The sequence below is a fragment of the Heterodontus francisci genome, chromosome 17 (assembly GCF_036365525.1).
Source record: "Heterodontus francisci isolate sHetFra1 chromosome 17, sHetFra1.hap1, whole genome shotgun sequence".
Classification (NCBI taxonomy): domain Eukaryota; kingdom Metazoa; phylum Chordata; class Chondrichthyes; order Heterodontiformes; family Heterodontidae; genus Heterodontus; species Heterodontus francisci.
In genome coordinates this window covers 75,668,470-75,681,328 of record NC_090387.1, presented here as the reverse complement: position 1 = coordinate 75,681,328, position 12,859 = coordinate 75,668,470, and the positions used below count along the sequence as shown (strand labels likewise).

Genomic DNA, 12,859 nt, shown 5'->3' with positions numbered 1-12,859 from the left:
ACACTGGGGGTAGTGACGTGATGCACTGGATCAGTAAGGTGTGCTGGTGCTCATGGCTGAATGTCTCACTGACCAGCAACTCCAACAAGGCTCCTTTTGTCAATAAATCAGACACAATGTTCAGATACAAGCGAGGTAAACTTTGAGATCAATGTCATTATTAAGATTGAGTGCATTCAAAGAGCAGTCAAGGAAAGGTGTAATAAACAATTGAGCATTTAACCCATATCCATGTTACCCTGTTTGTACACATGAATAAACAGATCAGACAAATCTCTCTCCACAAAGCAATACCACATACATGGAGTTGAAAAAGCCACCCGCATTGTTGAGGACTTTTTGGATGACTGGGATCTTGGACTTTGCGTTCTGGATAGGGCACCTGAAAATGAAGGCGATGTCAGTGGTAGGCAACACAATATGTCAGTTCATGTCCTTGATTTTGTAATGTCTCTCTGCTCTTAACTGAACGGGTAACAGGCACCTCCAGGTGAAAATGTCAAATTCAAAAAAGTTATCCCAGAATTCTCCTGCACAACTCCCAATAGTTACACAGCAAGACCCCACTGAATGAATAGAAACTCTGCAGAAATATACAATAAGCAAGCCTTATCCTGCTGAACAAGCAGTCATGCCATAAAGTTGTCAGAGCTTCCCTGTTGAATAAAGAACTCCATGCAGTTACATAGTGAGCAACCCTTACCCTGCTGAATAAAGTGTCAAAAAGCCAGTGAATAACCCATCCTCTGTTTAATAAACTGTCTATAATGAGAGTGTAACCATTACCCTGCTTAACAATTCAGTGAACACAGTTCATCTGACTGAACAAACAACTTTACAATTAATGGGTAACTTATACCCTTTTGAGTAAACAGCAACCTCGTACAGTTATATATAGTACATAACCCTTAACCTGAAAAATAAACAAAAGACCCATCAGTGAATTATTCTTGCCCTGCTGAATAAGTAACAACTTTGCACAGTTACAGAAACAGTAATCCTTACCCTGCAGTTATACAACAACCACTTCCCTTTAACAGTTCTTTGACCTTTTAGTGCTAGCAGGGCTATGGCAAAGGAGCAGGAGTGTGGGAATCATTGAATAGCTTTCAAAGAGCTGACACAGGCATGATGGGTCAAATGTCCTCGTTCTGTGTTGTATGATTCTATGAGTCAATGAAACACACTGGATGATCAATAGAATCATTTTCACTTAATTTCCTCTGTATTTATAAGTAGCCTCTGGATATTTTCCTGGGTTGCAATCAAATGAAGTGGATGCTTCTTCAAGCCGCTGCTCGAAACACACCTAAAGTGTCATTGTTTGAATTCTTTCAATCCCTCCCTCCAGCATAGTAGGTGTAATTCACACAATCCAATAGTGTCAACCAACCCCTTTTAGCAGCCTTGGTTCAAACATGGACAAAAGAGCTGAACTCAAGAGGTGAGGGGAGAGTGACTGCCCCAGACATCAAGGCAGCACTTGACAGAGAAAGGCATCAAGGAGTCCTAGCAAAACTGGAGTCAATGGGAATCAGGGGGCAGACTCTCCACTAGTTGGAGTTATACAAAGCACAAAGGAAGATGATTGTGGTTGTTGGAAGTCAATCATCTCAGCTCCAGGACATTACTGCAGGAGTTCCTCAGGGTAGTGTCCTCAACCATCTTCTGCTATTTCATCTCACCTTCCTTCAATCATAAGGTCAGAAATGGGGATGTTCACTGATGATTGTGCAATGTTCAGCACCATTCGTGACTCCTCAGGTACTGAAGCAGTACGTGTAGAAATGCAGTAAGACCTGGATAATATCCAGGTTTGGGCTGATAAGTGGCAAGTAACATTTGCGCCACATAAGTGCCAGGCAATGACCATCTCCAACAAGAGAGAATCTAACCATCTCCCCTTGACATTCAAGAGCATTATCATTGCTGAATCCCCCACTATCAACATTCTAGGGGCTACCATTGACCAGAAACTGAACTGGAGTAGCCATATAAATACCATTGCTACAAGAGCAGGTCAGAGGCTAGGAATCCTGCGGCGAGTAACTCACCTCCTGACTCCCCAAAGCCTGTCCACCACCTACAAGGCACAAGTCAGGAGTGTGATGAAGTATTCTCCACTTACCTGGATGGGTGCAGCTCCAACAAAACTCAAGAAGCTTGACACCATCCAGAACAAAGCAGCCTGCTTGATTGGCACCCTATCCACAAACATTCACTCCCTCCACCACCGACGCACTGTGGCAGCAGTGTGTACCATCTACAAGATGCACTGCAGCAACGCACTAAGGCTCCTTAGACAGCACCTTCCACACCCGCGATCTCTATCACCTAGTAGGACAAGGGCAGAAAATGCATGGGAACACCATCCTGACTTGGAATTATATCGCTGTTCCTTCACTGTCGCTGGGTCAAACTCCCTGAACTCCTTTCCTAACAGCACTGTGGGTGTACCTACCCCACATGGACTGAAGCAGTTCAAGAAGGCAGCTCACCACCACCTTCTCAAGGGCAATTAGGGATGGGCAATAAATGCTGGTCTAGCCAGCAACACCCAAATCCCATGAATGAATTAAAAAAAAAGTTTTCTTTGAGATTTTTTTCTAATGTGAAAAACTGAATAGGCTGGAGCTCCTGTCTCCAAAAAAAGAGAAGCCTGAGAGGTGACCTCATAAAAGATCTTTAAAATTATGAAGGGGTTTGATTGGGTAGGTGTGGAGAGGAAACCAAAACCAAGGTTCATAAATATCAGTCAATAATGAATTCAGGAGAAACTTGTCTACCCAGAGAGTGGTTAGAATGTGGAACATACTACCACAAGGAGTATTTAAGATCAGTAGCATTAATGCACCTAAGGGGAAGCTAGGTAAGTATATTATAGAGAAAAGAAGGATGTGTTGATGAAGTAAAGGGGTAAGAGGTTAGTGTGGAGCACAAGTACTTGCATTGTCCTGTTAGGCTGAAAGGCCTGTTTTTGTGCTGTAAATTCTATGTAATTCCCAAGAGCTGCACTATGGCGTGGTAGATGTATTTTCACAGGCAGGATCTTCCACATAGAGGGTTACTCATAGGAACAGGAGTAGGCCATTCAGCCCCTCAAGCCTGTTCCACCATTTAATTAGATCACGGTTGATCTGTATCATAACTCAATCAACCCTATCTTGGTTCCATAGTCCTTAATACCCTTGCCTAACAAAAAGCAAACAATCTGAATTTTGTGATTTTCTAGTTCCTGCTGTGGAAATTTAGTGTCAACCCATGCTGAATTATGGGTAGTTTTTGGACTGTGGATTTGTGCCTGATAGGAACTAGTTTAAGACCATTCACACTCATTTTAGCCTGCACCCTTATAGCAGGCAGAGTGAGAAGAAATCCTACATAACAACAGTCACTACTATGTTACGATCCCGTTAGGGACCACTAACTTTTAAAAAGACAAAGTCGCGTTCCTACTTATTACTGGAAGAATTGCACAAGATTTCACATTTTAAACAGAAAAATTTACATGAGTTAAACAAAGCAAAACACTAACTTAACACTACAACTCCAGATATTTACATTTTAAACTTAAAATCTTAACAGAACATGAAGAAGCATACTTTAAACTCTAAATCCCAACAGAACCCTCCTGTTTGACTGTTTACTCACACCCAAAAATTCGCCCTATACATTACAGGATCTTAGCAGTTTGTTCACTTCTCCTGGGACCAATCCAAAGTGTACCAAACTCTGGGGAATTCACTTCAATTTCCTTAATTTCTCAGCTGTCTTCTGAGGTTGAGATTTCCTGGGGATTCTCCCTATAGCTTCGTCTAGGCGAATCTTCCAGTTCACCTTCAACACCTCACAATCTGGATTTCCAAGCTTGAGCACGGGGCTGCCTTAAAACAGAAATACCCCTAGTTCCTGATGGCCTCTTTGCTCCCGAGTTCAGCTGATTTCCAAAAGTCAACTGCTTGTCTGAAGCCAACAGCTTTGCAAAAGCCAATTGACTGTGCCAGCAAGAATGCAGATCAAAAAACCAAAAGACTCCCCTGGCATCATCTATCTCTATAGCAATGTGATACACGTGGGATGTTGCAGATAGCAATTTACATAAATTATTTCCAATTCCAAATCTTCTTTGATCTGGGAAATCATATGAATAAACCCCTGATGACAGCAGCTACAGATACACTGTCTCCATCAACAAGTTAAGAGGGGTTCCCATTGTGTAGGGTCTTTACACTTCCCAATATAACCTTACTAAATAAATATGGGCCACCCTTTGATTTGTAACCACCCTAGGCTTGTTTGCCATCTTCTCAAACCAAGTATTTTCATTTGACTTGCATTAAAATATATTCAATTCACAAATTAAAAGTTACCTCTAGAAAATTATTACAAACCATGAACCAGGTGATCGTAATAACTGCAAAAGCAAATCATCATGGGAAATACTTTGAGATGCTTCAACATGATAAGGCACTATGTAAACAAATGTATTACTCTATTTATCCCATTGTCTGGGATGCATTTGAACCCTTAATCCCTCAGCCTAAAGACCAGCCAATATCAAAATACATAGCAGCTGCCTGACAAATATTCGTTCAAATCAGACAGCACGTTGTCATAACCATGACATTAACAGTAATCAGAGCAGGCATAGTACAGTGGCCTGGCACCAGAGAGCAGTTGGATTATGGATATGCTCATCTCTCAATCTCAGCCACACTGTTATGGGGAAGGGCCTGAATGAACTCTTGCCACCACCACTGCCCCCTGCCCCTGCCCCCCGCACCCCCCCCAACCCAGGCAGTGAAGAAAAATTGTTCCTGAGCTGGTTACACACATCTCTTAGCCACCAAATTTAATCCAAGCAGCTTGAGCAGAGGGCTAGGAGGTGCTGATCAAACCTCCCGCTCAGGTGCACACAGTGTTTGCTACAGGGAGAGTCAAGAAAGGAGGACAAATTGCTTAAAGACAGGGAGTCCCAACCTCAACAAAGAACAGGGGTAATGTTCTAACTCTCACCTTATCCTGCACAGTATAGTTCATCAATACTCGCATTAATGTCACGAGACATTAATATCCCTCTGTCAGCACCATGGTGTTGTGGGCACAAAACATAGTGCCAGCTAGAACTGGTGCAAAAAAACAACAGAAAACAAAACCCAAATCTCAGACACAACTCATACCAATTATATTCTCCAAGAATAGATATTAAGGAGATTGTTCAAAGCAATAGTCTAAAATCAGAATTTAAACACCACAAATTATAAACTATTGGAGTTTTGCATTATGGCTTACCATCTCACCTGAACCCCTTGAACAGATTCCAGTCTATAACTCACTCTTGGGGATCCATTGTTCGATATGTGAACTATCTGCACCTATTAACTAGACAGCAGCCTGTAACTCACTTCCAGTTATCCACTATCCCATATATAAACTAGGCTTTTAAAACCCCAGCTTGGTATCACCAAGCTACTACTCCTTGACTGAACAAAATAATCTTTCCTACTATTCTCATTTTTGGTGGTGTCCTGCATTCAGGGTTGTGGCCTTACAACTAGCTTTCACAGCTTTTTAAAAATCTGACCTACCCTGATTATACACCAGCCTGTAACTACGTACACAAAAATTACAACATGCAAATAGGCCATTCAGCCCGACCAGTCCATGTTGACATTTACCCACCACCCCCCCACACACAAGAGAGCAAATAATTCTAATTGTATTTACTCACCATGTTCCTCTTTCTCTTTTCCCCCTTTCCTTTCATCCATCTATTTAATCTAATCTTGAATGTTGGCATAGTTTCTGCCTCAGCCACCAACCCTGGAATTGAATTCCACAGCCTCATAACCCTCTGTGAGAAGAAGTTTCTCAAACTCTAAATCTATTACATTTAATCTTGTATTGATGGCCATTCATTCTTGACCCATGTGTCATAACTCTAATCACTTCTATCATAATGTTGTCCAAGCTGCATTGTTCTAATGGAAAATATCCAATTATTCATGCTTACCTTTGTAGTTGTATTTCCTTACATAGTTCTACTGCATCTGCTTTATACTCTTCTTAAAGCCTCATTATCTTTCCTATAGAGTGCAGCCCAAAACTTCTCAGTATTCTAACTGGGGTCATATTAATTTTTTAATATAGGTTCATTATTACCTCATGGCTTTTATTTCTATACCTTGAGATAAAACCTAGAATTCTGTTACCTTTTTTTTTTAAACAGCCTTAGCAACCCCAGTTGCTGTCTTTAATATTCTTTTTCCCCATTTCTTATTCACTGTTTCCATTCTCTGTGCTCTCTGTTTCATTTCTTTCCTGAGTTACATTGCTCTATTTCAGGTCATGTTTACTTAAGCTTTTTGCTTTTCTGAACTCTCTCCTTTCTAGTTGTGTCTTCTTTCGAGAACTATCATTTGCTATTTACATTTTCACGCTGCCTGGCCCTCACTGCCTCATTCACTCAGTCACTTTTGCCAATCAGTCCTTTTGTTGGCTTCTTTGCCAAGGTTATCATTTCCTCCTTCCTCTCTGGCTGCATTCTTCACTTCAGCATTTGTTATCAGTCTCTAAAGGAATCCGGCTCCATGCTCACTGCCATCTCTGTTTTGGATCTGTCAGCATCTCCCTCCAAATTGTCAAACTTCCAACAACAGCCTCCTCAGCCCGTACTTGGCATTGAGCACTCACTCGATCAGATCCTCAAGCCAAAATATTCTGATATTCCTTCATTCTCTCATATTCATCTCCAAGTCATTTTTGAATGATCCACAAGCATGATCCATAGGTTACTCCAGTGTCATCAACAGGAGAAAAAGGATAAAATTACATGCTTCCCCCAAAAGTGGCATAACTGATAAAAGGAACTTAAAAATAAAGCATAAATTTTCAAGAAAACAAAAGGAAACTTATAAAACATAACATTGTTGTCTGTGACTATGAGGCCACTCACTTCAGAACTCCAATTTTATATCACCAAAGATTCAGAATCAGAATCAAGGGTTCAATGGTGTCCTATTTGTCCACTTGACTCATTTCTGTTGTCACAGTTTTAGTCCTGACTATATGCTTCTACTATGGCAGCTCAGATGTATTTTAATAGAGAGTCATAGAGTCATACAGCACAGAAACAGGTCCTATGGCCCATTGTGTCCGTGCCAGCCATCAAGCACCTTACTATTCTAATCCCATCTTCCAGCACTTGGCCCGTAGCCTTGTATGCTATGGCATTTCAAGTGCTCATCTAAATACTTCTTAAATGTTGTGAGGGTTCCTGGCTCTACCACCCCTTCAGACAGTGTGTTGCAGATTCCAACCACCCTCTGGGTGAAATTCTTTTTCCTCAAATCCCCTCTAAACCTCCTGCCCCTTACCTTAAATCTATGCCCTCTGGTTATTGACCCCTCTGCTAAGGGAAAAAGTTTCTTCCGATCTAACCTATCAATGCCCCTCATATTTTGTATACCTCAATCAGGTCCCCCCTCAGCCTTCTCTGTTCTAAGGAAAACAACCCTAGCCTTTTCAGTCTCTCCTCATAGCTGAAATGCTCCAGCCCAGGCAACAACCTGGTGAATCTCCTCTTCACCCTCTCCACTGCAATCACATCCTTCCTATAGCGTGGTGCCCAGAACTGTATACAGTACTCCAGCTGTGGCCTAACTAGCGTTTCATACAGCTCCATCATAACCTCCCTGCTCTTATATCCTATGCCTTGGCTGATAAAGGCAAGTATCCCATTTGCCTTCCTAACCACCTTATCTACCTGTACTGCTGCCTTCAGTGATCTATGGCCAAGTACACCAAGGTCCCTCTGACCCTCTGTACTTCCTAGGGTCCTACCATCCATTGTCTATTCCCTTGCCTTGTTAGTCCTCCCAAAATGCATCACCTCACACTTCTGAGGATTAAATTCCATTTGCCACTGCTCTGCTCATCTTACCAGCCCATCTATATCGCCCTGTAATCTAAGGCTTTCCTCCTCACTATTTACGACACCATCAATTTTCCTGTCATCTGCAAACTTACTGATCATTCACATCTAAATCATTAATGTATACTACAAACAGCAAGGGTCCCAGCACTGATCCCTGCTGTACACCACTGGTCACAGGCTTCCACTCGCAAAAACAACCCTCGACCATCACCCTTTGCCTCCTGCCACTAAGCCAATTTTGGATTCACTTTGCCAAATTGCCCTGGATCCCATGGGCTCTTACCTTCTTAACCAATCTCCCAAGCGGGACCTTATCAAAAGCCTTACTGAAGTCCATGTAGACATCAACTGCTTTACCCTCATCTACACATCTAGTCACCTCCTCGAAAAATTCAATCAAGTTAGTTAGACACGATTTCCCCCTGACAAAGCCATGCTGACTATCCCTGATTAATCCCTGCCTCTCCAAGTGGAGATTAATCCCGTCCCTCAGAATTTTTTCCAACAGTTTCCCAACCACTGATGTTAGACTCACCGGCCTGTAGTTACCTGGTTTATCCCTGCTACCCTTCTTGAATAATGGCACCACATTCGCTGTCCTCCAGTCCTCTGGTACCTCTCCTGTGGCCAGAGAGGATTTGAAAATTTGTGTTAGAGCCCCTGCTATCTCCTCCTTTGCCTCACATAACAGCCTGGGATACATCTCATCTGGGCCTGGGGACAATGCCAACTACTATATATGTGTGTATACACACCGGGTCAAAAGGAATAGTATGACATTGCAGGAAGTGTGTCTGCATTTCTATTATCGCTTGTGCATGTACAATTTACCGTTTACAAAAGCAAAATACTGCGGATGCTGGAAATCTGAAATAACAGAAAGCGCTGGAAACTCTTAGCCGGTCCAGAAGCATCTGTGGAGAGAGATGCAGAGTTAACATTTCAGGTCAATGACCCTTCATCAGAACTGGGAAAAGTTAGAAATGTAATAGGTTTTAAGCAGGTCAAATAGGAAAGATGGAAAAAGGTAGGTCTGTGGTAGGGTGGAAGATGGGAGACATTAAATGACAAAAGAGCTGGTGCGGCACATAAAATCGCTGTTTCACCTGTACTTCTTCACATGCACTTCTTTCAATTTAGTATAGTGTATTCATTGCTCACAATGCAGTCTGCTCTACATTGGGGAGGCCAAACACAGATTGGGTGACCGCTTTGCAGAACACCTCCGGTCAGTTTGCAAGCAGGACCTCGAGCTTCTGGTGACCTGCCATTTTAATTCTCCACCTTGCTCTCATGCTGACACCTCTGTCCTTGGCCTACAGCTCAACACAAGCTCAAGAAACAGCATCTCATCTTTCAATAGGCACTTTGCAGCCTTCTGGACTCAACATTGAGTTCAACAATTTCAGACCGTAATCTCTGCCTCCATTTTGATTCCTTTTCTTTACATGTTTTGGCCTTAATCTTGAATTTCTCCTGTTTTTGCTTTCAGACAGCAACTCTTCATTTTCCTGCCATTGACACCTTCTCTGGGCACACCTTATCTTTTGTTCTTTTACTTGTCCCATTACCACTCACTTTGGCACTTCCCCACCAACTCTGTTGTCATTTAATGTCTCCTATCTTCCACCCTTTCACAGACCTATCCTTTTGTTCTTTTGCCACCCTCCCTCATTTGACCTACTTAAAGCATATCACATTTCTAACTTTTCTCAGCTCTGATGAAAATCTGATCTGAAACATTAATTCTGCTTCTCTCGCCAAAGATGCGGCCGGACCTGCTGAGTATTTCCAGCATTTTCTGTTTTATTTTACTATTTACCTTCATCTGCTACTGTAACATACTGTATATGCATTCAGTATCTGTGTGCTGTAAATGGAGAGTAACCCAGCACAACAGAGGAGTGACTATCTAACAGCAAGGCAAATTGTACTGTTATTCAAAATAATTCCACAACAAAGGAAACTTCTAGAGGTCTAAAGTCATTCCAGAAACATACCGTCTTCTGCTCGGACCCTCTGTCTGTGCGCAGACTGATGAGCATCTGTGAACAGTTCTAACTGACCTCAGGAGCCAAAGTCAACCATGGCAAGAGCGAGGCCATGTTCTTTGGGAACTGGGCTGACCGATCTTTTGTCCCCTTCACCGTTAGGTCAGACTACCTGAAGGTGCTCGGGATATGGTTCGGAAGGGCCGGGGCGTGCACCAAAACCTGGAAGGAGCGAGTAGCCAAGGTACAACATTAGCTGAGCATGTGGGAGGAGCGATCTCTCTCCATTATGGGTAAGAACTTGGTCATCAGGTGCGAGGCGCTCACGTTGTTGCTGTACGTGGCGCAGGTCTGGCCCATACCCCACTCCTGCGCTGTGGTGGTCACCCGAGCCATTTTCTGCTTCATCTGGGGATCCAAAATGGACCAGTTCAGGAGGGACACGATGTTCAAACCTCTGGATAAGGGTGGGAAAAATGTACCCAATATCGCCCTCATCCTGATGAATACCTTCGTGTGCGGCTGCATCAAGCTGTGTGGAGACCTCCAGGATGCAAACTCCAAGTGTCACCACGTGCTGAGGTTCTATCTGTCACATTGCCGCGGAATGCTCCATCCAGTTGGACCGTGCCATACCACCTATCCTTCGTGGGAAAGTTTCTGCGGAATAACACCTTTGACCACCGATCCATCAGGCAGTGGTCTGCACGGAACGTCCTCAAGGCCCTACGGGAAAAGGAGATGGTGGATCCTGTCGGATGGTTCCCTGAGCAGACTGCCAAAGTCATTTGGCGGTATGCCTCATCACCAGAACTTTCAAACAAGCACCAAGATGTAGCTTGGCTGGTGGTGAGAAGAGCCCTCCCCGTCAGATCCTTCCTGCACGCGCAAGTCTCAACCCCTCCGCACAATGCCCTTGAGGTGGCTGTGGTGGGGAACAGACGGTTGCCCACCTCTTTCTGGAATGTGTCTTTGCAAAGCAAGTGTGGAAAGAGATGTAGTGGTTTTTGTCGAGGTTCATCCCAAGCAGCTCTGTAACACAGGAGTAGGTGCTCTACGGGCTGTTCCCAGGGACGCACACCAAGATAAACATCAACTGCTGCTGGAGGACTATCAATTCGGTGAAAGACGCCCTTTGGTCTGCCCAAATCTTGCTGGACTTCCAGCACAAAGATTTGTCCACGACCAAATGTTGCAGACTGCCACATTCCAAGGTCCAGGACTACGTGCTGAGGGACGCACTAAAGCTTGGGGCAGCCACAGCAAAGGCTCAATGGGGAAAGACCACTGTGTAAGGTCCCCCCACCAAGCTGAACGGAAGGGCTGGATCCATGTTTCCAACCCCTCGAACTGTAGCCAGAAAATATTCGTTTGCTGTAAAAATGTACATGGCATGTAAAATGAAATGGAAGGGTTGTGAGGCAACTCACTCCTGTATTGAAGGAAACTGATCTCCTTTGCACTCTTTGTATTGTTTGACTTGGTGCTGTTTGGAACTGTTTTGTAACGTTTTTTTTTTACAGATTTTAATGAATAAAGCATATTTTGGAAATAAAAAAGTCTTTCCAGAAACATTCAAAAACACAATGAATATAGCAACACAAGGTCCTCATAATAGCAAAATGTTTCAAAAGCAATTGTTAACAAAGTCACTTTTCCCCCCCTTTCCTTAAAGCGGTTGACTCCTTGCCGGGGTAGAGTTGTACAGGGGACAGCTGTCTCCTGTTTCTTGCGCCAAATGGGAAATAAAAACATAAAAACTATTTTACTGTTCTCGCCCAGCAGCCGCACAATTCATCCCCAGGAGACACTGCCCAACACCCCAGAATGTAGGGGCAAACAAACCCCAGTCCGTCCCTGGCTCTTCTTGGGCGGATCACTTAGACTGAAATTATACTGCACTCACACTCTGAGGCAATACCTTTCACAAAAGATGACCTAAACACACACTAACTAAATTAAATATCTACTGCCTCGAACTTCTTAAATTCGATTAATTCTTAGAAAACTGATTGAACACAATCAGCAAAAGTAGACTCTATAGGACCTAGCAGACACCCAGAGACTGAAACACTACAAACCCGAAGCGAACACGGATGGTTTGCACGAAGTTATTAAATACTGAAATCTGCCTGTTATTGAACTCAATCGACTGTCGACAAAAATTAACGAGACGGCAGCAATGAGCAGCTCAGTTAACCGACTGATACTAGAACCGTTACACGGACTCTAGCACTGCTGCAAAAAAATACCTCAGTTGCGCAGGAATTTCCGCCCGCTTCGCGCCGACTTGTGCTGGATTGGGATCCCGGCTCCAGACTACCTGCCTGGGGATGGGGTATATATTCGGGCTGTTCTGCTCAGCGCTGTCGGGGGCACTCACCGAAAAGAGATTCCCAGTCACTGGTCACTCACTCGCTGGAGTGACAGCCCTATCTCGGTAACCCGGCGGGATACAGGGAGACAAGCAAGTAGGCACCCACCCCTATAGCATCACTGCCAGACATCAGCGATGCTCATATCCAGTCTCCAATAGACACCCAGCAACCCACTTACAGCAAAACATTCACTGTCACTCGATTCAGCAGTACTTAGAGACTGGCAGTCATTCTGAGGGAGTTAATGGACACTAGGGAGGTATCTGTAGATTCGAACTAAAGCTAATATGTTGCTTGCACCTAGAAATAAGTGACAAAATAGACACGGGCAAATACAGATCCATCAGTCTCACTTCCATGTAAAGTAATGGAATTGATTATTTGGAATAAGCCTAAGGGCCATCTTTTTAGCAATGAGTTTGTTCTCTGATCGGTGGAACGTGACGCATGTGCCTGATTCTAACTCCGTAAGTGGATGGGTGTATTGAGTGAGTTAAAATCTTGTCCATAGTTATATATTACCCATGGATCTGTACTTTCACCATATATATTGA

General features: G+C 43.5%; 1 protein-coding gene across 4 annotated transcripts in view; it reads right to left on the bottom strand.

Moving 5' to 3' along the window:
* Positions 1 to 12,506, bottom strand: part of ndrg4 (NDRG family member 4) — a 195,182-nt gene extending 182,676 nt beyond the window's left edge. The window contains exon 1 of one of the 4 annotated variants that reach the window (XM_068049715.1): positions 12,484 to 12,506. The gene's annotated coding sequence lies outside the window, so the exon portion shown is untranslated. The other 3 variants (XM_068049714.1, XM_068049713.1, XM_068049712.1) reach the window with 3 other exon arrangements.
* Positions 12,507 to 12,859: the final 353 nt, after the last annotated feature.